At 39.5% G+C, this 27,640-nt stretch overlaps 1 protein-coding gene, 1 non-coding gene and 1 pseudogene across 5 annotated transcripts in view; 1 reads left to right on the top strand and 2 right to left on the bottom strand.

Moving 5' to 3' along the window:
- The window catches only part of RGS6 (regulator of G protein signaling 6), a 592,928-nt gene that overhangs the window by 479,178 nt on the left and 86,110 nt on the right, over window positions 1-27,640 (bottom strand). The window lies entirely within an intron of this gene.
- On the top strand, window positions 64-26,933 carry LOC126003893 (keratinocyte differentiation factor 1-like; annotated as a pseudogene).
- On the bottom strand, window positions 876-995 carry LOC126005303 (small nucleolar RNA SNORA27). Its single transcript, XR_007494444.1, has one exon. It is a non-coding gene; the product is annotated as a small nucleolar RNA SNORA27 (small nucleolar RNA).

Genomic DNA, 27,640 nt, shown 5'->3' with positions numbered 1-27,640 from the left:
AATAGGCAGGGGGTATCCCACACTGCAACTCACAGACTGTCAGAGCTAGGGAAGACGTTCCAAATGACTTCGGGGAAGAATTCCAGAGAAAATATGGAAGCCATGGGAATCCTTGTTTTCTTGGGGGATAATCAGGAACGACAGGAACCCAATTGGCACAGCGTAGAACTGGCTGAAGTGGAACGGACTTCAATCCCCAAAGTTAAGCCATACGTGGAAAAAAACTTCGGAAGAATTCTGAAATTAACTCAGGTGAAGACAGTAAGGGGTACTGCTGTCCTGAGTTCTTGTGCACATAGAACATCACTAATGAAAAAGGGAGGTGAGTGGCTGGTGGCCATATGCTCCAAGACCCAAGACTTCTCAGCTTTCCGAGAGTCAAGATTATCTGTTTACAGAATTTCAATTTCCTAGGAAGGCACCACCTGGTGGCCACTACCAGAAATGACAGCACAGAATTGGCTTTTTCAGGGTCTTGCAACCATTTTTTTTTTTTTTTTAACACTTAGGAAATATTTATTGAGTCTCTACAATATGCCAGACCAAAGCTATGTGCTGGTGGAAAAAGAAAAAAAATTAGTGGTGGGTTTCATGAATTCATTGTCAATATAACAGTTGAATGGATCACACCTACCCCCTGCTCTCCAGTTGTGAAATGCCTTCCTTCCCTCATTTGCAAATAAATAGCATCCCTCTGCCTGAGTGCTTTTTCCACTGCATCCCTACAGCCTCTTTCATCTATCTTTCCAAATGTACCAGGCCAGGTCCCTTGTATCATTTTCAAAATGAACATTCCTGTCCAATCCTTCCCTTAGGAAGAATTGGGTTCCAGAGGGAATGTTGTTCATTTTCTTTCATTTTTTTTTTCCATTTCACTTTGTTTCCTCAAGATATAAGACAAATGCCCATTTTGCTTGAGTTCTAAAAGGTTATTCCTTTGCTCCACTTGAATAGCCAATAAAGATGAGTCCAGTGGGTAAAGTGAAAAGGGGTCATTTTTGAGTTTTTATTGCTTCCCCAAAACTCCAACTGACTGACTGTTTCTCCTTTCATTCTCTTCTCTTCCCCACCCACCATATTTGCTTCTAAAAATCAGAGAGGAGCAATGAGTTATTTTTTTTTATTAGGAGGAACATTTCAGCCCCAGATTTATCCAGTTTCTTTGCCCAATGGGTTTTTTTTTTAATTGTCCTCTGAAGTTTTATTTCAGAATTTCCTGTGGCACATTCTACTGAATACCTAATTTTTATCCCCTGAGAACAGATGTGATTTAGGGAAATAGCCAACTATTAAATGGATGACTCAGATGGGTGATAGAATATGGTTCATGTCATCATGAACCCCAAAATGAGCCCCTGCTATTAAAGAAGGAAATGGACTTTCTTGGATAGCTAAAAGGCAATTTAAAAAAGGAAACTCAAAAGTTTTTTAAGCTCACAGATATTTTGATGGAATAAGTAGACATCACCCCCAAGATCACTACTTAGAAAACGTGTACTCTTGTTAAACTTACGTTTTTATCAGTACATGGAAAAGTACTATGGAAATTAATAAAATGATAAGTGAGTGCACATGCCCCAAGGGACATCTAGATGCCAAGAAGGCAGTCCATGAACACCCTGTCATCCCCAAACTCCAGAAACAACTGAATGGAAGAGAGAATATATTGAAGGAAATAAAAACTTACCTAAGACTAACTGGCACAGGCTAGTTAAGGCCTGGTAGAGTTAAAATAATATATTATACTATTTAGTAGTTTTTCAGAAACCTCATGCTTATTTATGAGGGGAACTAGCAGGCACACACAGTTGAAAAAGTCAGTAAACATATTTCATGCACAGAAAATGATAGATAGAAACCCTGACAGATTTGGAGACTATATGGAGTGCTGGGGATCAAACCTGTATCCCTGTACTATCTGGTCACCAAGGGCAGTGCTTTAAGTATAATAATCAGTAAAAACTGTAGGTAAAGGTAGTCTCTGTGACATGGTCTCTGCTAATCAATGCTATGTAAGGTCCTTAGCAGTACAACAGTACCCAAGGCTTTTTCAGCCCAGCAAAGATGAAAGAATATAGCCTTGTGACTTCTCCCAGAGAAAGGTTGTTACTCTCAACAACAAGCTTTCAGTCTTTCTGTTTTACTTTCCCTACCTTAGAAATTTCTTCTAAGTTCTGAGGAGGGAAGACAAAGAGAAAGTTGCAAAAAAAAATTTTTTTCATTTATCTAGAGGCAGCAAAAAGAATGTTCTTGCTTTGTGAGCATAGGTAAAATTGCCCAGATTTATGAAATACTTTGACATAGTCCAACAGAGATTGTCACAAGAAGGAATACAGACTGAAAGCTGGAAGAAAGGAGAGGCAGCGCCCTGGTAGAAATCTTTGAATCCAATTATAAATCATTTGGATTCCCACCACACACACACACACACACACACAGATGTTAGGGCTCAGGAGAGAATTCTGAGCAAAGGAATAAGAGAGGCTAGAAGGACTCTGATCCTGAAAGAGAAAGGAAAAGGCAGCTTGAGTTTATGCCTGGAGATATGAGCCAATATGGGTTCAGATCCTACCAGAACCCTTACTGGGTGAAGGAATGAACAAGAGAGAATCTCTGTTCTCAGCTTCCAAGTGGGAATAAAAATAATGGCAGCATCAGTGAGAGGATCTTGAGAATTTCCAGCCCAAAAAATAAGCACACTACCAGAGGGCCCCTGGCACCAGCTTGTTGGTAACAGACCAGTTAGAGGAAAAAGCTCACATAGGTTGTTGCTGTGTTTCTGGAACTCAATGACCAAGTGCTTGGCTGAACATAAAAGCAATGGTAAGGAAGGTGAGTGAGCTCAGATACTTCAAAAGATGAAACACGGAAGAACTCTGGGGAGTCAGATAAGAAATAAGAAAGGAAGAAAGAAAGAAAGAAAGAAAGAAAGAAAGAAAGAAAGAAAGAAGAAGAAAGAAAAAGAAAAAAAGAAAGAAAGAAAGAAGAGAAAGAAAGAAAGAGAAGAAAGAAAGAAAGAAAAAAGAAAGAAAGAAAGAGAAAGAAGAAGAAAGAAAGAAAGAAAAGAAGAAAGAAAGAAAGAAAGAAAGAAAGAAAAGAAAGAAAGAAAGAGAAAGAGAAGAAAGAGAGAAAGAGAGAGAGAAAGAAAGAAGAAAGAGAAAGAGAAAGAAAGAAAGAAGAAAGAAAGAAAGAAAGAAGAAAGAAAGAAAGAAAGAAAGAAGAAAAAAGAAAGAAAGAAAGATAGAAGAGAGAGAGAAAGAGAAGAAAGAAAAGAAAGAAAGAAAGAAAGAAAGAAAGAAGAAAGAAAGAAGAAAGAAAGAAAGAAAGAAAGAAGAAGAAAGAAAGAAAAGAAAGAAAGAGAAAGAAAGAAAGAAAGAAAAGAAAGAAAGAAAGAAAGAAGAGAAAGAAAAGAAAAGAAAGAAGAGAAGAAAGAAAGAAGAAAGAAAGAAAAGAAAGAAAGAAAGAAAGAAAAAGAAAGAAAGAAAGAAAGAAAGAAAGAAAAAGAAAGAGAGAGAAAAGAGAAAAGAAAGAAAGAAGAAGAAAGAAAGAAAGAAAGAAAGAAAAAGAAAGAAAGAAAGAAAGAAAAGAAAGAAAGAAAGAAAGAAAGAAAGAAAGAAGAAAGAAGAAGAAAAAGAAAGAAAGAAGAAAGAAAGAAAGAAAGAAAGAAAGAAGAAAGAAAGAAAGAAAGAAAGAAAAGAAAGAAAGAAAGAAGAGAAAAAGAAAGAAGAAAGAAAGAAAGAAGAAAGAAAGAAAGAAGAAAGAAGAAAGAAAGAAAGAAAGAAAGAAAAAAGAAAGAAAGAAAGAAAATCACAAAGAAAGAAAGAAAGAGAAATAAAGAAAAGAAAGAAAGAAAGAAAGAAGAAAGAAAAGAAAGAAAGAAGAAAGAAAGAGAGAGAAAGAGAAGTGGGGTTTAGGGCTAAAACTTGTGCTCAGGTCAATAAGGGTGCCAGCAGCAGTGAGCAGGGAGGGAGTGGAGGACAGAATTCTGTACTGTACATGCTCTGAGTCACAAGTCACAGAAACAGGAGGAGATCTGAAGTTAACTGTGTCTGTGAGACACTGCCCGCACTTTCCTCTGTGGGTGGAGGCAGCTCCCTGTAGCTGAGTAACACCCCCCCCCCCTCGGTGGAGAGGAGAGACTAGATCCCCAGGGAACACATAGTGCTGCTCACACCACCTGGCTCAGTCCCTCCACTGCCCGTGGCCTGGGCCTTGCCTTCCCCAAATCTCTGCATGACCAACTTTGTTTTGTCTCTGCCAGGTCCCCGTTCAAACACCCCTTCCCCTCCTGTTCTTATTTTGTTCTTATTTTTTTGTTTGTTTGTTTGTTTGTTTGTTTTGGGGCCACACCTGGCAATGCTCAGAGGTTACTCCTGGCTATACGTTCAGAAATCGCTCCTGGCTTGAGGGACCATATGGGATGCAGGGGAATTGAACTGCAGTCCTTCCTGGGTCAGCTGTGTGCAAGGCAAATACCCTACCACTGTGCCACCACTCCTGCTCCTGAACTTGTTCTTTTAGTTCCTTGGACATTCTTCCCTTCCTCAATCTCCTCTTTTTCTCTAAAGAGGCTTTCTCCAAAGAGCCCCTTTCTCTAGTGTATGTCATTCCTCCTCTATATAACTCCTATGCATTCACCTGTACACAGGTGCTTGTTTTGGACAGGTTTTACTTCTGTCTTACCTGTCTATAAAAATCTAGACTCCAAGAGGTGTGACCTTTGTTTTTGGTTGCTCCACATCCACAGTGCCTGTCACGTAGTAGATGCTCAAAAATATTGGGCATTACTAAAATGCATTCAAAAGTACCATGATTGGGCTATAGTACAGTGAGGAATGTGCTTGCCTTACACTACTTTGATTATCTGATTGGCACACCTGATTTAATCCCCAACACTTCATATGGTTCTCTAAACCCTGCCAGAACTGATGGCTGAATATAGATCCAGGAATAAGCCCTGAACATTACCTCCCAATATATATATATATATATATATATATATATATATATATATATATATATATATATATATATATATATATATACTTTAAAAGAAAGAGCCAGGTTTATAATATACTTTGAATAAATATTTTACTTTTTGGTTATTATCTCTACACCATGCCCTCCAAACTTCTAAGAGGATAAGAGCAGGTGGTAAGTGATGATTCTTAGAAAAGTTACACTTATTATATATAAAAAAAAAGAATTATCAGTGTAGCTAGAAATAAAAATAGAAAAATTTGGGTCTCCTTGAGGACTGGGTTACCAGGAAGGATCTTTCCTTGAACTTAGAAGCTGTTGTGGACACTTAGAACTTAGAGGTTGTCTAAGTTCAAACATTGAATACACAAAAGGGGTAAAAAAAACATTTCATCCTGGGCCAGGGTAACAGTTATGAAAGGAAAAGAATGAGTGTTTTCTGGCAACATAAAAAGGTAGCTCTTGGACTAAACAAATTTATGGTTACAAGAAATGGACTTGCAATGTTCTCTTTGGCCCAATCTTTCCTTTCCTCCTGTCAGATCATTTGGAAATTCAGATTCTGGCAGAGTTTACAAGAGCTCACTTAGCTCAGAGACCAAACATCAAGCTAATTATCAGATTCATAATTGACTGCTCCAAATATATGGGGACTGCAAGATCTGCTCCTCATGCAAATATGCCTCTAGTATGCATTGAGAAAATTCTCGACAGAGTCATCACCACCACTTCATGATGCTACACTTCTATCTAAGTAGTAGACTAGAAGTTCTACCATTCTGCAAACTCTTCCAGATTGGTCTCTGCCTAAGCACCTCCTCTTGGGTAGTATCGGATTACACAGGGTGTTCCAGAATGTTCTTATAAGCACTAAGCAAAAAAAGTCCCTAGGCTATCTTTCAATTCAAATTAAGATGCTGCTAAATTGCATCCTGAGCGAGGGTAAACTATAGGAAGTACTCTGGAGTCCATTTTCAGCCAATAACAGACTAAAATTTTTGTTATATACAATTCCTAACCACAAAATATAATGACCACTTACTATATTTATAGACCTTGAGTTCAAAGTATGAGTTAATAAACCAAGAGGGGAAAATAAAAGCCTACTTCTTTGTGACTTTCTAGAAATCACACACATCATAGCATGCCCAAATAGTAATTTTAGTATACCCAGGAGGATGGTATATATGTCTAAAACCTTTCAATATAGAAAAAGAGGGTGTTGATAAATTCCCCAGAGTTCTATCTTGTTCTGACTCAGAAATGGGAAAATAAAGACATCATTATTAAAAGTTACATTTACAATGATTTCTTATCTCAATAGTATTTTTGGCTTTTTTTGTTGTTTTGTTTTGTTATTGTTATTGTTTTGTTTTGGGGTTATACCTGGCAGTGCTCAGAAGTTACCCCTGGCTCTACACTCAGAAATCACTCCTGGCAGGTTCTGGGACTATAGGGAATCCCAGGGATCTAACCCTGTTGGCCACGTGAAAGGCAAATGCCCTACCTGCTGTACTATCACTCTGGCTCCAAATTATTTCAATAGTTTTTATTGCCATTAAATAAGAAAGCTATAATAGTCTAAGTTTGTATGGTTTTTATGAACAAAATTACTTCACCTTCATCACCATCAAAGTTCCCAAGATCCTTCACCACCACCCCTGGATCAACCCTAGTCCACTCCCTCCTTTTCTTCTCCTCCCACTGCTGATAAATTATTTTATATCCAAAGACCTGAGTTTGTCCTTATTATGATTGTTCATTCAGGATACAATATTTCTCAGATACAATCAATGCACCACAAATTAGTGACAGTCATATCAAATGATTTCACTCATACTTCATGCATTGAAGTTTACTGAAAATATCTTAATTTTCATATTTTTCTTCCAATTATTTACACAAAAAATGGCAATTTTCATTAACAAGATTAATAATGGTTTGATTCTAAAATAGCCAATATACTATAACTGTTGATAGTAGTATATGAAAGATAATATTGATCTTTGAGAAAGGGCAACTTTAATACTTGGTGTGTTTTGTTGAAGACCATTTGAGAGGAGTAAATAAGGATAAGTTGTTCTGCTGTCATATCTGTTTATGCCTCTGAGAAGTGCTGGGCTAGTTTCATATCTGCCCATTTGAAAGGAGTTACCAGGTCTTTGGAAGAACTACATGTGATAATATTGAAGGAGCTTGCTAACACATAGTTAGATCCAATTTGGTGGATCTGTTTTCTATTTGATTGGGATTTGCTTTCATTTTTAAATGCTGACATTGCCAACCAGACGGTGACCTGGGATGACCCATGCATTCATACACTCCTACTATAAACACCTGGAAAAAATGAGATATGGTATATTTTAAAGTGCATAGCTGACACTGCAATAAATAAGAGGAAATTACCAGAAACAAGGTTAAAACTAAAAGCAAGAAGTAAGGAAATGAATGAAACAAGCAACTACTCATGGAGGTAATGGGGATGGAGGGGGTGGCTGGAAGGGTAGCAAGAAATAGGAAAAGGGCTTATCGAGGAGAAATAAGGATTGAGGAGAGGAGGCAAAGCCAGTGGGTCTCCCTCAGAGAGGAAGTTGCTGCTTCAAATGAGGCTCTCCAAAGGGAAAAGAGATTGGAAAACATTTCTCCATAAATTTGAGTCTCATTAATTTCTGTTTGGCCTCCGAATGGAACAAGAAACTTCTGGCACTTTGGGGGGAGGGAGGGGATTGGGTTTTTGAGTCACACCCAGTGGCAGTCAGGAGTTACTCCTGGCTCTGCATTTAAAAATCCCTCTTGGCAGACTCAAGGAACCATATGAGATGCCGAGGATCAAACCATGGTCCGTCAGGGGTTGGCTGCATGAAAGGCAAACTCCCTATCTACTGCTGTGCTATCTCTTGAGCCCCTCCTGGCAAAATTAAAGACCTCTGGAACCTTCACAGTACATAGTTAAATACCTGCACAGTTCAGAAATGTTCAACCTGATAAATTAACATCAAAGTTTCTCCTAGACTAGTGATAGCCATAGAGAAAATAAGAGCAAAATCTTCACAGCATTACTTCAGATAATTACCAGAAATACTAGAAAAATCAGGCCCATAAGCTCACAAGTTATTAAAGTATATTATAAATGATAGATATAGGAAGACACTAAAATGACCTAATAGACAAAATTATTCAGTAGGTTTAAAAAATATTTTTTATTTAAGCACTATGGTCACAAAGTTGTTCATAATTCAGTTTTTTTTCCATAGATAAGGTTATTCATGCACATTACTGCCACCAGTAAATTCCCTCTCACCCTTCCTGATTCAAGTAGGTTTAAAAGCAGAGATAAACAAATCTCAGATGCCAAAAGATATTATAGAAAACTGAACATAATAATTTTTTAAATAACAAAACACAGCAAATAATAACACATTCCTTAAAAATCTAAGAATAAGTTTTTTTTCTTAATCAAATCAAGGGAATATGCCAAGCAGACTGCAGGCAGTATTATTCCAGTGAACAGAGGTACAGGTTCACATTCAGGTCAGAAAAATGACAAGAAAAAATTCCATCATTCTTTACATTCAACACTGCATTGAGGAGGTAGGCAAACTTTCTATAAAGGGCCCCAGTTTTTGTCAAGTTTTTACTGGACAAACTAAACATACTCTGCTGTGACTCTTCCATTATAATGCAAAAGGGGTGAGATTGTGCTTCAATAAACCTTTATTTACAAACACAGGCAGTCTCCAAATAAGTGTATCAACAAGAAAAATAATTGAAATTCACTACAAGACTCTGATAAAATAAAAAAAATAGGTATTAATTGGCATTCATCACTTTTTCTTATCCCAGAACTTATAACAACCTTAGGATTTCCTAAGAAACAGAAGAGCGTCAAGTCTTAATGTCATTTGTTGGTAGATTGGTCCTCATATTGCCTTCTAATTAGATGTCTCATGATTGATTCCTTTGGTTTACATGTTAAAAAGATGTTTCCCCCTTGCCTCCTCATCTGGCTTTTCCCCCTTCCCTTGGGGGTAGGACTTGTTCTTCCCAATAAAGGCTGCTTTGGAAGCCTGGAGGGAAAGTTGCCATCTTGGCTCATGAGTCCACATGGTGGAGCAACTGGCTGTGGGTGAACAGCTTGCGATGTGAGTTTCTGGCCTGTTATTCCTTCCCAACTATGTGTGGATTATTTTCTGCTTTGAAATTTCTGCTGAATCTATGTCTCTTTTTTTTTTTTGGTTTTTGGGCCACACCTGGCACTGCTCAGGGGTTACTCCTGGCTGTCTGCTCAGAAATACCTCCTGGCAGGCACGAGAGACCATAAGGGACACCAGGATTTGAACCAACCACCTTTGGTCCTGGATTGGCTGCTTGCAAGGCAAACGCCTCTGTGCTATCTCTCCGGGGCCGAACCTATGTCTCTTGAGCAGACTTGAGCATGGGGATCTCTCTCCTTCTTTGAGGATTGTGGAACATACAACCCACCATTTTACATTATTTACATTAAATCCCTCTCAACCATACCTGAGATTATGCTGGTGAGTAACTACTCTTGAACGGTGGGATCCATTCTGAGAGAGAAAAGAAGAGGATCTCGAGATAGACTTCAATCACCATTGGTTCACTAATTTAATCAATCCTCTTATATAACCATCATGAAAACATAAAATGATGGAATAGGGACAGTTATTCAACTAGTAAAGCTCATACCTAACACATGCAAAGTTGAGTCAGCTCCTAGAAAACAATGAGTGTTGTCCTGATACCTGCCACCTCAACTGCTGGATGTGACCTTAGTGGCCCCTGAGCCATGAAGCCATGAGGGCAGCACCACCAGAAGTGCCCCTGTGTCCCCTGGAGCACTGCCATTGAGTGTGACCTCTATTAAGAAAAAGGTACATGATTGTTTTTGAAGAACTTCTGGGAGGTGAATACATAAAGATGCTAGGAGAGTGGAATGCCTAGAGAACGTTAAGTCTGTGAGATCAATCACTTCTTCTCCTCATACCTTGCCCTATGCATTTCCCTCACTTGACTGTGTCTGTTATTATCCTCATGCTCATCTGGTCAAAGAAAAGAGCTTTCCTGAGAACTGTGATTCTTCTCAGCAAGTTGTCAAATCCAAAGAGGAGTCAGGAATCATAACAGTTAGACATATGGGAAGCCCAGACTTGGAATGGGCTGACATGTAAAAGGTTAGTGGAAACTGGGGATCTTGTGAGACTGAGACTTTATCCTGTGAGATCTTTGCCAGATTTGAATTAGGTTGTAGGCACCCATGTGGCAACCACAGAAAACTAGAGATTTGAAATGTGGGGAAAACCCACACATAGGGTGTCAGAAGTGTTCAGTATAGAAACAGTTTTTCCTTTAGTCAGACAACTTGTAAAAGAAAGACCTGTCATTATCAAAGTTTATATCTCTGTCTGCATAAGAAATGCCAACATTTCTACAGATAAAGCATGAAAATTAATGAGAATTCTGCAAGATCTACAAAAACAAATGGACAAGGTACCTCAGTTACTATAGGAAGAGATGGTAAAAAGATGCTGTTCACAACTACAATACAGTCTATGAAGTACCTGGATAGAAAAAATATAATTCACAAAAAAACTTGGCAAATAAATGATGAAGTTCTCTTGAAAGACATATTAAGTAAACAGGCCTATCCTTGTTTGCAGATAAGAAAAATATTATGAAAGGACATGCTCACAATTTAGAAAACATATGCAAAAATTTTAGAAAACATGAGAAAAATCAATGTGCCTAACCTATATTTGGTTAAGTTCAAACCTAACCCAAACTTCCAAACCCAGAGTAATTCAAACAAATGTAGACAAACTTCCTATCCACATAGAACAGAAAGCCATTATGCATATCCACAGGGACATGGAAATAATGTGGTGAAAAGATCTAGTATATTGATTAAGACAACTAGGTAATAATCTATATGAAAAATATAAATGAATATTTCAAGTCCATGTTATACTCAAAATCTATATGAATATAAAAATACATATTAAAAAATAAAAGAATATATAGGATATTTTTGACATTGGGTTCTGTAAGATTTAATAAATAAGACACAAGAAATCCCATACTACAGAAGGGATGTTGACAACTACATCATATTAAAATTAACAATTCTAGGATCAGATCCATAATACAGCAGTTAGGCCATTCGCCTTGCATGCAACCAACCTGGGTTCATTTCCCAGCATTCTATATGGTCCCGAGTCCACCAGGAGGAATTCCTGAGTGCAGCACTAGGAGTAACTGCTGGGTATAGCCAAACAAACAAAAAATTCTAGAGATAGGGGCCGGAGTGGTGGTGCACTAGCGGTCAGGCGTCTGTCTGCCTTATATGCGCTAGCCTAGGAGGGACCTAGGAGGGACTGCAGTTCGATCCTCCCTGCGTCCCATATGGTTCCCCAAGCCAGGAGCGATTTCTGAGCTCAGAGCCAGGAGTAACCCCTGTGCGTCACTGGGTGTGGCCCAAAAACCAAAAATAAAATAAAGTAGAATGAAAAGACAATATTAAAAGTGAAAACATAAGCCAAACTACATAGAGATTTTTTTTTTAAATCTTGAACCACCTGGTAGTACTCAGGTTCTGTGCTCAGGGATCACTCCCAGTGGTGCTTGGAGAACAATGGTAGTAGCAGGGATCAAACTCCAGTCGACTCCTTGCAAGCAAGTGCTTTATCTACCGCACTATCTCTCCAGCCCTAGAATTTAAGTAATTGCTATGAAGATTCCTTTTAAAAAGGCATAGCAGTAGAAACATGGAGAAAGTATTTAAATGGTTAATTCATGGAAGAGGAAATGTAGAGACGCTCAATCACATTAGTGAGCAAAGCAAACAAATTAAAAGGATGAGACAGAAAACAATGCCAATAGGGATAGGCACAAATTAAAAATCGGATAAACCAGAGGAGATGGGGAAACAGTAACTGCTAATGGAAACACAATTACTACTGCTTTAGAGAACAATTTGAAATAATCACTACATTGAAGATGTGCATATTCTAGAACCTAGCAATTCCTCCTCAGGAATTTGTTTTTGACAATCTCGAGCATACATTGTAAAGCAGATATGCAGATTGATATTGTCTGTAGCACTGTTCATCGTCCCAAAAGGGTAAAGCCAGCTTGATTCCGTCTTAGATGAATGGATGAATTAACTGAAATATATTCATTGTTCATTACACTCAGATACTAAAATATTATCTATCAATAAAAACAAATCAACGTGGGAAAGGAAGAAGGGATGAAAGAAATGAGTAGAGGGAGTCAACTGGATAATGGGTAGTACAAGATTTTTGATGGTGGATTTGGTGTGGGATGTATGTTTGTCATGGTATGAAGCTATACTTCTGGAACTTAAATAGCATTATAAGCCCAATCTACCTCAGTTTTTAAACTGATATTTTAAAACTTCTGGCCAGAGAGATACACAGCAGGTAAAGCTCTTGCCTTGCATATAACTGTCCTGAGTTTGATCCTTGGCACTATCTGTGGTCCCTGAGCACTACTAAAGGAGTAATCCTTTAGTGTAGAGCTAAATGTAAGCCCTGATCACAGCTGGGTGTCGTCCAAATTTCAAAAAAGAAAAAAATTAATATAGGTAAATCTGAAAAACAATGTCCAAAAGATACAAAGATCTTGATATAAATGGTGTACATTTTAAAACACTCCCTACATGGGGCCGGAGCAGTGGCATAGAGGTAGGGCATTTGCCTTGCACATAGTTGACCTAGGACAAACTGTGGTTCGATCTCCCAGCATCCCATATAGTTCCCAAGCCAGGAGCGATTTCTGAGTGCATACGGAGTAACCCCTGAGCCTCACTGGGTGTGGCCCAAAAACCAAAAAAAAATTTTTTTAAATAAATAAAACACTCCCTACAAAAAGGCATAAATATTCCAGAAATAGGAGCATAGCAACTTAGCAAATTGTGATCATAGAGGGAGGGAGAAGGTCAAGGGGCAGGGCAGCATTTTTGAAATATGCTTAAAATACTTTCTTTTAAAATAGAGCAGAGGAGGAGAGAAAAATAAATAAACATGTACCAACAAATGCAGTAAAATCTTAGCATATATTTAATATCAGAGTCTGAAACATGTCCTTCTGGGTATTCCATAGTGTTGTGTAGGCTTACAATATTTTAGCATTTGAAAAATTCTTTGTAGAAGAAATTACATACAGAAAACCCTGTGTCTTGGGACATAATTGTGAGCTGTCTAAAATCCCATTTGTCTGGGCTACAACCAGTTTTTCCTGGCCCTATCACCACCTTGGTTGTTACACTCAATGCCATTGACTCCTTTTTTCCCAAAGAAACCAAAGCCTCCTACAAAGAATAAATTTGTCAGACTTGAAAATAGTCACAAGAATGTGCCATAGACTCTGAATGCAAGTTTAAAAGGATTCCGGAAATATTTGGGGGTAATAACAACATCAATAAAATCATCAAAAAAATTACATCTATCCCAAGGTCACAACTTTGAAAAAAAAAATAAAGTCCATTCGTACTATAAGTCCGAAGTTTTAAAAATTCCACAACAGCAACTAAAATTATTCCTATCTTGACTCCCCATGTTACTCAATGTTACTCTAAAGGGGACCAACTTCCCTAATAGAAACATGCTAGAAGTAGACATGGACACTAGTAACAGCACTCTAAACACTACAGCCTAGGGGCCGGAGTGATAGCAAAGCTGTAGGGCATTTGCCTTGCACACAGCTGACCCAGGACAGATCAAGGTTGATCCCCAGCATCCCATATCATGCCCTGGATCTGCTAAGAGTGATTTGTAATCACAGAGCCAGGAGTAACCAAAATACATTAAATAAATAAACACTACAGTCTTGCAAGGAGCATGCTGCTCAACTCAAAGCCCATGGCAGTATAAAAGGTGTAAGTAAAATTATTACAGACCCTTGGCATCATCAAATGGGGATTTACTTAGGCATTTTGTTCAGAAGATGGTAAACTTGTTAACCAAACACTGAAAGCCACAGGCTGTCAGAAAGGAAGCACTATTTTCACAGTGAGATCAGCTCCAGCAGCTGCAATAAAGACAGAATACACACGAGGAAGCAGCAGAAATATAAACAACAACAACAAACCTGACCAGCATAGAGTGAGGCACTCACCCAGAGCAAGGTCCACCTGCATCATTTTTGAATTTGCCTGCCCTAAAATTTCAAAACAAGCAACAGCTAGAAGGAAAACCTGAAAAACCCACTCTGGAGACAAGAATGCCATTGTCAACTGTCTATTCCACATACAAAGCCTTCACTATGTTCCTAACATATTTGCTAAATATTCAAAGCAGAGGCAGGTTCTTGAATATTTATTTGTGTCATGAGTCTTTATTGAGTGCCTACTATGGCCTACTACTGGACTGATATGTAAGTGGTAAACTGAAATAGTCACATCCCTACCTTCTCCAAGTGTGAAAGTTAACTACATTGTACACAAACAAATGACAATATTCTTCCATGCTTTTAACACTTCCCTCATGTGTTAGTATATTAATCTGCCTGCAGAAACTTTCCTACTAGGCCAAAAAGAGGATTCAAACAGTTGCAGAGTGTGCTTGGTGTCCTTAGGCCCCTAGTTTAATCTCTGGCAAGGCATAGTCCCCCAAGTACAACTAATAAATCTTCAGACCCACACAGTCAGGTTCATTATCATAGTAATAGTTTCTGGGACTTCTGATCATATATTGAGAAGACCCCTCCCAAAACTACAACCAAATAAAAATGGATTCCTACTTACCTTTAAAAGATGCAAGATTACACACCACCCCTATCAATTACCATATATTAAGACTGCTAAGTTTATAGTTTCTGGATAGTGGAACTGATAAAATGGAGACAACAACATGTAATTTTCCTTTCAGAACACTACCACCCTGATTTATTTTACATGAGTAATTTGATGACTGACTTAACTTACTTGAGAGGGTCATATGCTAGAAAAAAAATTACTTAGATGTATTCTTTGCTTGCTCTATGCCAAGTGCTATTAAGTATTTCCTCTTACTAACTCAGTTAACCCTCACCACAAGCCAGCAATGTAAGCATTATTTTTACTCCCAAGTCATATGATGGCAAGCACAACACAATTTTACCACTTGACCAAAGACACAACTATACATGGCTGAAACTACCATTCAAACTCTGATCTGATATCTTTATCTTTAAACAAAAGTAATTCCAAGACAGACAAACAAATAAAAAGATGGAAGCAAAACCTTTACCCCTAAAGGAAAAAGCATATTTCAGGAGTTACCACTAAGTAAACAGCATGACTCTATAAAACATGGTCAATTGCATTTTTAATGTAACAGCTGAAAGAACAAAAACAGAAGGGCCAAAAAAAAATTTTTTTAATGGCTGAGGAGATGACTCAAAATGGCTCAAAGGTTGGAGCATATGTCTTCTGTGCATAAGGCTCAAAGTTCAATTCCCAGCATGGTCTCCCAAGGATCACTGAGTTTACAGTATTCAAGGTAAAGCCTGGGTCCCCAAAATACCACCAATAAGCAGCACTACATGCTGGATCCAAGCACATTAAATAGCTGAACCATCTGAAACATCACGTCAACATATCTAGGCTAAGTTGTACTAATAAGACCCCAAGTTTCCTTGAACAATGCTGGGAAGATCCAAACAAACAAAACTAAAACTGGAAGAGTCTAAAAATCCCAATGTACATGAGTTACGTCTCTCAATATATTATTAGGGATGGGTGTGTTTAGGCCAGACCTGGCTATATTCAGAGACTATTTCCAGCTCTGTAATTGGGGGTTGATCTTGATTATACTGAGAACTGAATCAAGGTTGGCTACAGACAAAGCATGTACTTTAAACTCTGTACTTTCTCTCTCCCCCCTCAAAATATATTATTTTTCTATCTTTCTATAATAAAGCCACTAGAATATATTGAAAATATATTTAGTCAAAACAAATGTTCATGACATTTTTTAACGTAAAAAGCTCAATGAAAAATGACATAATTTTATATAAAATTATGATTTATAATATAACTTGTGTATGCTCTTTACTTTTGCCTAAATTACTTTTTAGATTAAATTAATTTTAAAGAAATTTGCAAATTACCCTAAGAAGTCTACTTCTCAAATATTTTGGAAATTTTTCCATATTAAAGGTAGCTTAGTTAGAGTTATTATCTTTCTATATAAGTCTATTTCAAGCTAGTGTGCAGAGGAAGAGACCATGTAAAATAGAAGAAAGGCTCATTTGTCAGAATTTCTGTCAAGGCAATCGTGTAATAGAGTAAGAAGCAAGACTCAATAGATAAATATTAATATATTATAAGGCCCTGAAACACTGGTAATTAATTTTTCAGCAGGAAGAAAGTTTTATTCCATTGGTAAGAACAAATGTCATCACCAAAGCATAAGTGAAAGAGAGAGAGAGAGAATTAGGAACCTAAAAAAGTGAGAAAGAGAAGCAAAACCATATGCCATGTACATCCTATACATATAGATGTTATCCAAAATAAGATGATGGCATCTCAGTGCCATGAGACAGGTTATTGCCATTGGACTTGGTACTTTAAAAACAAAGAAGAGGGCAAACTTGCTTCAAAAAGCAGGCCAGGATTTAGATTTTCCTAGTAAAGAAAACAGAGGACTATAAAATTATTCAAAGGCAGAAGTATCTCTATCCACTTTACAAAATATTTTTGTTGTTGTTGTTGTTGTTGTTGTTTCCGGTTCACACTCTGTGATGCTCAGGGGTTACTCCTGGCTCTGCACTCAGAACATCTACCTGGCAGACCTTCGGAGACCATGTGGGTGATGACCGGGGATCGAACTGAGTTCATCCCAGGTCATCTTCGTGCAGGTCAAATGCACTATTACTGTCATATCACTAGGCCACCAATCTACAAATATTTCTTTAACACGTATGTTCACACACAAAGGCAAATCCGAGAAAAGTGTTCTAATAACTTGCTTCCTGCACTATTTAACTAATTTACCGGAGGAGAAAATACTCAGTGGCTTGAAATAACAAATAATTATTATACAAACATTCCTGGAGTTTTTCTTTTGTTTGTTGTTGTTGCTGTTGTTATTGTTCTGTTTTGTTTTGGGGTGGAGAGTAAAACCAGTTTATTTGGGAAGTAAAGAGAGAAAAAGAGAAAGAGATGCTCAAGATGGCAAGACATGCTTCTCAGAATGTGTAAAAAGCAGGTGGTTGTGACAACAAAGCCCTCTAAGTAGGGGGATCCCCAAAAGCCCCCGGTGTTTTGTGATCACTAGAAGGATTCTTTGCACTTGATATAATATGCTTCATGACGCTGTTGTATATAGCAAAAGAATGGAAAGAAAAAAATCAGCAAAGGAAAAATGTGCCTGAGTAAGAAATAGGCCTGAGCTTCCAGGAGTTCTTTCTCCCTGGAGTCACATGAGATGAGCTGAATTCCTCCAGCCCTGTTAATCTGACAACACATGTGAACTCTCAAGCAGGGAAGCTCATTAGAGACTCAGTGCCTGAGGATTTCACTGAGGGCTGCTCACGCAGACACTCTCTGCTAGTCATACCAATAATCCAGGCTCCCAAACAGAAATCAGTGCTAGCCATAATTGTGCACAATTTAGGCACAACCATCCTCCCATCATCAGAGAGATGAATCCTCTCGTCAGTCTCCACTTTCCAGATGCCAGCCAAGGAGCCAATCTTATCAGCAAATCTTTCAGAGGACAGTCTGTCAGGCATGCGTTGTGAATTGCTTTCTATGCACATCTCCCAAAGAGCTGCAATTAAGCTGTCAGCTCAAGTCTTTTTAGTTGTTTTTTGTTTGTTTGGGGACCACAACTGACTATACTTGGGATTAGCTGGACCCCTTACTTTGTGCTCATGTATCACTCCTAGCAGTCAGGAGGGGTGAAGAGGGGGTGGCGAGGACCAAAGTTAGGGTAGGCAAGTGCTCTACCTCACTATCTCATCCATTAGGCCCCATTTTTATCTGCTCTGACTGGCTATGAGAAGAAAGATTAACGTAAACCTTATAACTCAGAGCTCCTTCTTATATGGGGTTTCCTCATTGAGCTACTTGAATGTCCTCCACTGTATCTTTTCCACAAGTATCTTCTACATAACTGATTGGCCGAAGCAAGTTTGCTGTAAAAGAAAGAATGAAGTGGCTGATAGTTGCTTTCATTTTTCCATTGATGCTGTAAGAAACCAACTCTTATGTAAACTGATGTGTTATCATTTCTAGTATGCAATCTGGCTTTACAGTTACTGATTTCACACTCTCAGTAAGTTTGATTACCACAAAAAAATGGTCCTCAAATGTATAATAATATCATGAACAAACAAAAGATCTACGCGATGAGTATTTGGGTATCATCCATATGAAAATCAGTCCTTGGAGTGGCATCACCATAAATTCACATCCCTGAAAAGCCCTGCTTCAGTGCATCCTTTAGAATGTCCCGTGTCTTTTTTGTCCTTTTCTCTTTTACTAATCATGAACATATGGCAGCTGATTTTCCATCCTGGGAATGCTCCAAGAAAGCAAGAGTGAGAACATGCCCAAAATGGAGCTGTAGTCTTTAAGAAACTTATCTTGAGAGTGAATTACCATATCTACAGCTATTGATCATATAAACCCATCCTACAATGTGTGTGAAGGAGAGGGAATTCATAATTGTGAGACAGCCCAAAGCCAAGGATCAGTTTTAGAGGCTGCCTATGAAGAGTCCAGCTGTGAATCTCTGTGAATCCCAGTTGTGAATCTCTCCTTCTTGCAACATACACCAACTCCTCCCACCAACCCTAAAAGACTCACTTCCTCCACCCCAGCATCAGCTTCCAGTCCAGATGCTCACCATCTAAATGAGTCTTGGTACAGATGGGAATTCTTGGGTATAGTCCCTGACATATTGCTTCCAGAATATGGGTTCTCTCAATTGATAGGCATGTTCAAATAAAGCAATAAGTTATCTGTCCCTGCACATTCAATATAAATGGTGGGACAAGCAAAAGATAACTAGCCATTATAAACACTGCTGCTCACACAGGGAAAATAGGAGTGAGGTAGGGGTAGCATTTCTGAAATCTTCCAAGCATATGTTGGAAGTTCCATAACTAAGTCTTGTGTTGAAGTCTAAGAAGAATTTTTTTCATATCTCTTAACTGCCCTTTTTGGATTCCTCATTTTAGTGTCTGCATCATCTTCCTATTTTCAAGTGGAAAGTAATAAGTCTCTGCTGCCCATTTTCTTTTTTTTTTTCTTTTTTTTTTTTTTAATTTTTTTTTTATTTAAACACCTTGATTACATACATGATTGTGTTTGGGTTTCAGTCATAAAAGGAACACCACCCATCACCAGTGCAACATTCCCATCACCCAAGTCCCAAAATCTCCCTCCTCCCCACCCAACCCCCGCCTGTACCCTAAACAGGCTCTACATTTCCCTCATACATTCTCAATATTAGGACAGTTCAAAATGTAGTTATTTCTCTAACTAAACTCATCACTCTTTGTGGTGAGCTTCCTGAGGTGAGCTGGAACTTCCAGCTCTTTTCTCTTTTGTGTCTGAAAATTATTATTACAAGGGTGTCTTTCATTTTTCTTAAAACCCATAGATGAGTGAGACCATTCTGCGTTTTTCTCTCTCTCTCTGACTTATTTCACTCAGCATAATAGATTCCATGTACATCCATGTATAGGAAAATTTCATGACTTCATCTCTCCTGACAGCTGCATAATATTCCATTGTGTATATGTACCACAGTTTCTTTAGCCATTCGTCTGTTGAAGGGCATCTTGGTTGTTTCCAGAGTCTTGCTATGGTAAATAGAGCTGCAATGAATATAGGTGTAAGGAAGGGGTTTTTGTATTGTATTTTTGTGTTCCTAGGGTATATTCCTAGGAGTGGTATAGCTGGATCGTATGGGAGCTCGATTTCCATTTTTTGGAGGAATCTCCATATCGCTTTCCATAAAGGTTGAACTAGACAGCATTCCCACCAGCAGTGGATAAGAGTTCCTTCTCTCTCCACATCCCCGCCAACACTGTTTATTCTCATTCTTTGTGATGTGTGCCATTCTCGGGGGGTGTGAGGTGGTATCTCATCGTTGTTTTGATTTGCATCTCCCTGATGATTAGTGATGTGGAACATTTTTTCATGTGTCTTTTGGCCATGCGTATTTCTTCTTTGTCAAAGTGTCTGTTCATTTCTTCTCCCCATTTTTTGATGGGGTTAGATTTTTTTTTCTTGTAAAGTTCTGTCAGTGCCTTGTATATTTTGGAGATTAGCCCCTTATCTGATGGGTATTGGGTGAATAGTTTCTCCCACTCAGTGGGTGGCTCTTGTATCCTGGGCACTATTTCCTTTGAGGTGCAGAAGCTTCTCAGCTTAATATATTCCCATCTGTTAATCTCTGCTTTCACTTGCTTGGAGAGTGCAGTTTCCTCCTTGAAGATGCCTGTAATGTCCTGTAGTGTTTTGCCTATGTGCTGTTCTATATATCTTATGGTTTTGGGGGCTGATATCGAGGTCTTTAATCCATTTGGATTTTACCTTTGTACATGATGTTAGCTGGGGGTCTAAGTTTAATTTTTTGCAAGTGGCTATCCAATTGTGCCAACACCACTTGTTGAAGAGGCTTTCCCTGCTCCATTTAGGATTTCCTGCTCCTTTATCAAAAATTAGATGGTTGTATCTCTGGGGAACATTTTCTGAGTATTCAAGCCTATTCCACTGATCTGAGGACCTATCCTTATTCCAATACCATGCTGTTTTGATAATTGTTGCTTTGTAGTACAGTTTTAAAGTTGGGAAAAGTAATTCCTCCCATATTCTTTTTCCCAATGATTGCTTTAGCTATTCGAGGGTGTTTATTGTTCCAAATGAATTTCAAAAGTGTCTGATCCACTTCTTTGAAGAATGTCATGGGTATCTTTAGAGGGATGGCATTAAATCTGTATAATGCCTTGGGGAGTATTGACATTTTGATGATGTTAATCCTGCCAATCCATGAGCAGGGTATGTGTTTCCATTTCCGTGTGTCCTCTCTTATTTCTTGGAGCAGAGTTTTATAGTTTTCTTTGTATAGGTCCTTCACATATTTAGTCAAGTTGATTCCAAGATATTTGAGTTTGTGTGGTACTATTGTGAATGGGGTTGTTTTCTTAATGTCCATTTCATCCTTATTACTATTGGTATATAGAAAGGCCATTGATTTTTGTGTGTTAATTTTGTAGCCTGCCACCTTGCTATATGAGTCTATTGTTTCTAGAAGCTTTTTGATAGAGTCTTTAGGGTTTTCTAAGTAGAGTATCATGTCATCTGCAAACAGTGAGAGCTTGACTTCTTCCTTTCCTATCTGGATTCCCTTGATATCCTTTTCTTGCCTAATCGCTATAGCAAGTACTTCCAGTGCTATGTTGAATAGGAGTGGTGAGAGAGGACAGCCTTGTCTTGTGCCAGAATTTAGAGGGAAGGCTTTCAGTTTTTCTCCATTGAGGATAATATTTGCCACTGGCTTGTGGTAGATGGCCTTCACTATATTGAGAAATGTTCCCTCCATTCCCATCTTGCTGAGAGTTTTGATCAAGAATGGGTGTTGGACCTTATCAAATGCTTTCTCTGCATCTATTGATATGATCATGTGGTTTTTATTTTTCTTGTTATTGATGTTGTGTATTATGTTGATAGATTTACGGATGTTAAACCATCCTTGCATTCCTGGGATGAAACCTACTTGATCGTAGTGGATGATCTTCTTAACGAGGCATTGAATCCTATTTGCCAGGATTTTGTTGAGGATCTTTGCATCTGCATTCATCAGTGATATTGGTCTGTAATTTTCTTTTTTGGTAGCGTCTCTGTCTGGTTTAGGTATCAAGGTGATGTTGGCTTCATAAAAGCTATTTGGAAGTGTTTCTGTTTGTTCAATTTCATGAAAGAGTCTTGCCAAGATTGGCAGTAGTTCCTCTTGGAAAGTTTGATAGAATTCATTAGTGAATCCATCTGGACCTGGGCTTTTGTTTTTCGGCAGACATTTGATTACTGTTTTAATTTCATCAATGGTGATGGGGGTGTTTAGATATGCTACATCCTCTTCCTTCAACCGTGGAAGATTATAAGAGTCCAAGAATTTATCCATTTCTTCCAGGTTCTCATTTTTAGTGGCGTAGAGTTTTTTCAAAGTAGTTTCTGATTACCCTTTGAATCTCTGTCATATCAGTAGTGATCTCTCCTTTTTCATTCCTGATACGAGTTATCAAGTTTCTCTCTCTCTCTTTCTTTGTTAGGTTTGCCAGTGGTCTATCAATCTTGTTTATTTTTTCAAAGAACCAACTTCTGCTTTCGTTGATCTTTCGGATTGTTTTTTGAGTTTCCACTTCGTTGATTTCTGCTCTCAGCTTTGTTATTTCCTTCTGTCTTTCTATTCTTGGGTCCTTTTGTTGAGCATTTTCTAGTTCTATTAGCTGTGTCATTAAGCTACTCAGGTAAGCTCCTTCTTCCTTCCTGATGTGTGCTTGCAAAGCTATAAATTTTCCTCTCAGTACTGCTTTTGCTGTGTCCCATAAGTTCTGAGAGTTTGTGTCTTTATTGTCATTTGTTTCCAGGAACCTTTTGATTTCCTCCTTGATTTCATCTCGGACCCACTGGTTATTGAGCATGAGGCTGTTTAACTTCCAGGTGTTAAAGTGTTTCTTCTGAGTCCCTTTGGAGTTCACAAATAATTTCAGAGCCTTGTGGTCAGCGAAGGTAGTCTGCAAAATTTCTATCCTCTTGATCTTATGGAGGTATGTTTTATGTGCCAGCATGTAGTCTATCCTGGAGAATGTCCCATGTACATTGGAGAAGAATGTGTATCCAGGTTTCTGGGGATGGAGTGTCCTATATATATCCACTAGGCCTCTTTCTTCCATTTCTCTCCTCAGGTCTAGTATATTCTTGTTGGGTTTCAGTCTGGTTGACCTGTCCAGTGTTGACAAAGCCGTGTTAAGGTCCCCCACAATTATTGTGTTGTTGTTGATATTATTTTCAGATTTGTCAACAGTTGTATTAAATATTTTGCTGGCCCCTCATTCGGTGCATATATGTTTAGGAGAGTGAATTCTTCCTGCTCTACGTACCCCTTGATTAATATAAAATGTCCGTCTTTGTCCCTTACAACCTTCCTGAGTATAAAGTTTGCATTATCTGATATTAGTATGGCCACTCCAGCTTTTTTATGGGTGTTGTTTGCTTGGATAACTTTTCTCCAGCCTTTTATTTTGAGTCTATGTTTGTTCTGACTATTCAGGTGCGTTTCTTGTAGGCAGCAGAAGGTTGGATTGAGTTTTTTGATCCATTTAGCCACTCTGTGTCTCTTAACTGGTGCATTTAGTCCATTGACGTTGAGAGAAAGAATTGTCCTGGGATTTAACGCCATCTTTATTTCAAAATTTGGTGTGTCTTTTGGGTAGTCTTGTCTTAGATTAGGTCTTTCAGTTTTTCTCTTAAGACTGGTTTTGTGTCTGTGAAGTTTCTGAGCTGTTTTTTGTCTGTGAAACCATGTATTCTTCCATCAAACCGGAAAGTGAGTTTTGCTGGGTATAGTATTCTGGGTGAAGCATTCATTTCATTCAGTCTTGTCACAATATCCCACTACTGCTTTCTGGCATTGAGCGTTTCTGGTGACAGGTCTGCTGTAAATCTCAGGGAAGCTTGCTTGAACATGATTTCCCCTTTTGATCTTGCTGTTTTCAGAATTCTGTCTCTATCTGTGGGATTTGTCATTGTGACTAGGATGTGTCTTGGGGTGGTTTTTCTGGGGTCTCTTGGTTGGTACTCTTCGGGCATGCAGGATTTGATCACATATATTCTTTAGCTCTGGAAGTTTCTCTTTAATGATGTTCTTGACCATTGATTCTTCCTGGAAATTTTCTTCCTGGGTCTCTGGGACTCCAATGATTCTTAAGTTGTTTCTGTTGATCTTATCATAGACTTCTATTTTCGTCTGTTCCCATTCTTTGACTAATTTTTCCATTGTCTGCTCATTTGCTTTAAGTTTTTTGTCCAATCTCTCCTGCTGTATGAAATTGTTATGTATCTCATCTTCCACAGCACCAAGTCTATTCTCAGCTTCTGATACCCTGTCCCAGAGCTTATCCATTTTGTCATTCACTTCGTTTACTGACTTTTTCAGTCCTGTTAGTTGACATGTTATTTCAGTTTGGAGTTTTGTCATTTCTGCCTTCATATTTTCTTGGTTCTTATTAGTGTTCTGTTCAACTCGATCCATGGTTTCTTGGAGTCTGTTGAGCACCTTCCATATTGCTAGTCTAAAGTCCTTATCTGAGAGGTTGATTAGTTGTTCAGTCATTATCTGGTCCTCAGAATTGTCATCTTCATTCTCTATGTCTGATGCTGGCCTGCGTTGTTTCCCCATTGTCACACTTGTATTGTGGGTTTTTCTACGTGTTGTAGTGGTATTCATTGTCTATATGATGTAGGCAGCACACTCCTCTGGCTCCTCCCTTTCTGGATGGGCTGACTTGCCTCTAAGGGAGGGGAGTCCTCCGTGGATGAAGCCTCACACTGGGTCAAATCTTAGGCCCGAGCATGCAACAGAGAAGACAGTCCAGAGAGAAATGTTTGCTTCTGTGATATAGCGCCGTTCTTAGTGTGATTTTTCCTTCTTGTTGCAATGGTGTTCTTTCCTTAGAAAGAGTGCACGGCCGCGTAGCGAAGCGGAGCGGCCGTGCTCCTCTGAGCCTCTTTTTGCCCCACTCGCAAGAGTTTCACGCAAGAGGACAGTAGACAGACATAGACAGGTCACACTCACAGTCTTTCACAGCTGAGCCCCACTGGGCCGGTGTACTTTCGCGGATTTTCCCCGCCTGGTGTCACACACAGGGAGCCAGCTTTTGCAAAGGTTAGCCGGTTTTTATGCTCTGAAGTCCCTCCCTGAAAATGGCGTCTGGGCGAGCGAGGTTTCTGGAGGCTCTTTTTGCCCCACTCGCAAGAGTTTCACGCAAGAGGACAGTAGACAGACATAGACAGGTCACACTCACAGTCTTTCACAGCTGAGCCCCACTGGGCCGGTGTACTTTCGCGGATTTTCCCCGCCTGGTGTCACACACAGGGAGCCCGCTGCCCATTTTCTTAACCTGTTTCCTACTTGTTGGTACCTGACCTTTTGTCCAGGCTCTGCCATGTCCTTTTCATTTTACGCTGAATTATCACTTCAAGTATGTCTTTTCAAAATTATTGAGGGTCGAGGCCGAGTGATAGCACAGCGGTAGTGTGTTTGCTTTGCACATGGCCGATCTAGGATGGACCTTGGTTCTATCTCCGGCATCCCATATGGTCCCCCAAGCCAAGATGGATTTCTGAGCACAGAGCCAGGAGTTACCCTTGAGCATCACTGGGTGTGACCCCAAAAACAAAGCAAAAAGTATTGAGGGTCAAACCAGAACTATACTACAAGTGGGTAGGACACTTGCCTTGGACAATCTGTTCTAGGTTTGGTCCCCAGTACCACATATGCCCCCCAAGTCAAGCCAGGAATAAGACCTAAGCACTGTCAGGTGTGGCCCAAATACAAAAAAAATTGAGGAGCAATAGCATAGCTGGTAGGGCATTTGCCTTGCACACTGATTTAGTGTTTGATTCAGGTTTGATCCCCAGAACCCCATATGGTCTCCAAGCCTACCAGGAGTAATTTCTGAGTGCAGAGAAAAGAGTAACTCTTGAGCACCACCACCGGATATTGTCCAAAAACAAACAAACCAAAAACACAATAATTTTAGAGTTGTCTCTGAAACCTTTTTGTTTTATTCCACTAGATAAAAATCACATTCACAAATTTCTTGGGGTAGGTCGTTCCTCAACAGGGAAACTTTATTCAACAAAGACCTTGGCCACCACAGTCCAGAAACCCTCACTTCTATTTTGCATTACACAGAGCAAGCATCAGAGCTTCCCTCCACCCCATACTTGCCTGCTGTCTGCTCTGTTGTCTCTGGTTGTGGGACTGGTGTTGAGCAGTGAGATTGCCTCCAGAGCTGTGGAGTCTGAATGCAGGGCAGCAGCCCTTGCTTATCACCCAGGGATTTCACCAAAGGGGCCACTAAGACCAGCTGGGCTTAAGAGTACAATGGAATGTTCCCAGCCCTGATGGAGACCCCACCAAGATGGCAGAATTGTTATCATCTCAAGACAACCATGGGAAGCAGCTTCAGCTACCCTGACTCCAAACTCAAAGCCATCCTGGTCTACCTCTACTTCAATGCTACCTCCCCATCCCCAGATGTGGACTCCTGCTACAAGGAGCCCCTAACTGAGCCACCACCTTATGGCACAGACTGCCTAGCACACAGGCAACAGCAGCCCCCAAGGCTTGGAGGAGTACTATTCCTTCCACAAGCGGAACCTAGCCCTGCTTGACATTGGCAGTGGGTTTGTGTTGAGCCAAGAGTTCAATGTGCAAAAAAAAAAAAAAAAGTTTAATGTGCTCATCTTCATAAACTAATAGCTGTTCAGCATGCACCAGATTGACGAGCTGGCCAAGTGCACATCAAACACCATGTTCCTGGAGAAGACCAATAAACTCTCGGACCTTATCAGAAGCATCAACCAGGACTACCACCTGGATGAGCAGAATGCTGAGGACCTCCTGGTCCACGACCTCACTTGCATCAGCACCCAGAAAAGTCCTCTCCATTCTGCACATGGGCATTTAAACCAAGCCACTGCTCCAAGTATTGGCCATGAAACCATGGTGGCCTAGGGACTCAGCCTGAATGAACTGACAGTAAAGATCTCTTAGGAGACAATAGCAAATGTCAATGCCAGGAAGCTGAGGCCTAATGGAACCCCAAGACACCCAGCCAGCCAGGACTCATCCTTCCAGGGCACCAACATTGACTCATTTGGGGCACCTCTTCTCCAGGTGTACTGTTAACCACTGCTACACCTAGCTAACCCTTTATGAGAGAATCAATCTACAAAATGAAGAGAGGGACCAGGATCCAGCTGCTGGGACACAGGGCCATGAACCCAGATGCAGTGCTCACAATGGCTCCTCCTGTCTGGGTCATGGTGCCCACTACTGACTCCTGTTTACTGAACTCCTTCCTGCCCAGTCTTAAGCCCATCTGGGGCTTGGAAAACAAAAACTTAGGAGTTACCTTCTGGATTGAATCCTGACTCCAGCCCCAAAGCACTCTAACAATCATACCTCCCCTCTCCAGACAGATCAAAGGTGCTTGTCTGAAATGGATTTGGTTGAGGCAGGTAGGATCTGAGGCTCTGTGGGCAGGACCCATTCATCTCATGTTGAGCTATTTGGTTCTGGTTGATGTTCTGCATATTAATATATCCCAATTGGAAATACAAAGGTAATGGTCTGATATTTAAAAAAATCTTTTTGAAGTTTTTGTACTTCCAAAAACTCTTTTCTTTTAGTTAAGAGGATCTGGTGGTTTTGTTGTTGTTGTTGTTGTTGTTGTTGCTGTTGTTTGAGGATCCTGGGGCACAGCTAGATATTCTCATGGCTTTCTCCTGGATCACTCCCTGTGGGGTTCAGAAGACCATCAGCAGTGCTATGAGTCAAACCAGGGCTCTGCCTATGACAGAAATCTGTCTTGCCCTTTGTACTACTGTCTCTGA

The sequence above is a fragment of the Suncus etruscus genome, chromosome 3, assembly GCF_024139225.1.
Source record: "Suncus etruscus isolate mSunEtr1 chromosome 3, mSunEtr1.pri.cur, whole genome shotgun sequence".
Classification (NCBI taxonomy): Eukaryota; Metazoa; Chordata; class Mammalia; order Eulipotyphla; family Soricidae; genus Suncus; species Suncus etruscus.
This window is presented reverse-complemented; position numbering and strand designations above follow the sequence as displayed.